This window comes from Urocitellus parryii, chromosome 6 (genome assembly GCF_045843805.1).
Source record: "Urocitellus parryii isolate mUroPar1 chromosome 6, mUroPar1.hap1, whole genome shotgun sequence".
Classification (NCBI taxonomy): Eukaryota; Metazoa; Chordata; class Mammalia; order Rodentia; family Sciuridae; genus Urocitellus; species Urocitellus parryii.
In genome coordinates this window covers 151,346,071-151,347,302 of record NC_135536.1, presented here as the reverse complement: position 1 = coordinate 151,347,302, position 1,232 = coordinate 151,346,071, and the positions used below count along the sequence as shown (strand labels likewise).

The window sequence follows — 1,232 nt, the reverse complement described above, 5'->3', positions numbered from 1 at the left end:
TAAAATAGTAAGACTGCTGCTGCCTTACCAAGTACTTCCAGTCCCTACCCAGGTTAGAGTGAAATACTGGTGGTCCCAATAGTTTTATTGAAATTAATCATTTAAAAAATATTTTTAAATGACAAATCAAAATGCCTCAGTCTCAGTAACCATATATTCAACTGAAACTTTTAGCTATGTAAATGAGATTTATTTACTTCCCACTAGTAAGTCTTTATTTCACTCACATTACAGCTATGTATTTTCCATACTTAGTGTCTGCTTTGCCCAATATCAAAGAAAAAATCCAAAATGATTAGTAAATTAAAATGTAGGAAATAACACCCCCTTGAGTTTTAAATATTTTTAAGGTTTAAAAAGTGTTTTAAGTTTGTAATTCCTAGTAGGAAAACATTATCTGAATGAACACCCTAATGGCCTTACAAGTGGCGAGGGAAAGTCCACAGACTTTTGGGCCACTGGGAAGAAGCAGCCCATGATCTTGCTCTTGCCTGTAAACTGGATTATGATGATGATGCTAGTGCAATGCTGAAAGAAGTTCAACCACGGGCCCAGAAAATTGCTGAACATCGGAGAAAATATGAGCGAAAACGTGAAGAGCGAGAGATCAAAGAAAGAATAGAAAGAGTTAAGAAGGCTCGAGAAGAACATGAGAGAGCCCAGAGGGAGGAAGAAGCCAGACGACAAGCAGGAGCTCAGTTTGGCTCTTTTCCAGGTGGCTTTCCTGGAGGAATGCCTGGTAATTTTCCTGGAGGAATGCCTGGAATGGGAGGGGGCATGCCTGGAATGGCAGGAATGCCTGGGCTCAATGAAATTCTTAGTGATCCGGAGGTTCTTGCAGCCATGCAGGATCCAGAAGTGATGGTGGCCTTCCAGGATGTGGCCCAGAACCCAGCAAATATGTCAAAATATCAAAGCAACCCAAAGGTTATGAATCTCATCAGTAAATTGTCAGCCAAATTTGGAGGTCAAGCGTAATGCCCACCTAACAAAACCCTTACTGAAGGAAAAGCAACCTAGATCACTTAATGGCTGTCGCAGTAATACAAACCAGTGTACCTCTGACCTCATCAGGAGAGCTGGGGTGCTTTGAAGATAATCCCTACCCCTCTGCAGCAAATCCAGTTGAAGCATTTTACAATGATTTGCTATTAATTTTTTTAAGACTATAATTAGTTGCTATATACAGACACTGAGAGATTCTGGTTAGCAAGGTGGGTTTTCCCTTCTTC

General features: G+C 40.6%; 1 pseudogene; it reads left to right on the top strand.

The window, feature by feature from the left end:
• Positions 1-417: 417 nt before the first annotated feature.
• Positions 418-979, top strand: LOC144255458 (hsc70-interacting protein pseudogene; annotated as a pseudogene).
• The last annotated feature ends 253 nt before the right edge of the window (positions 980-1,232 follow it).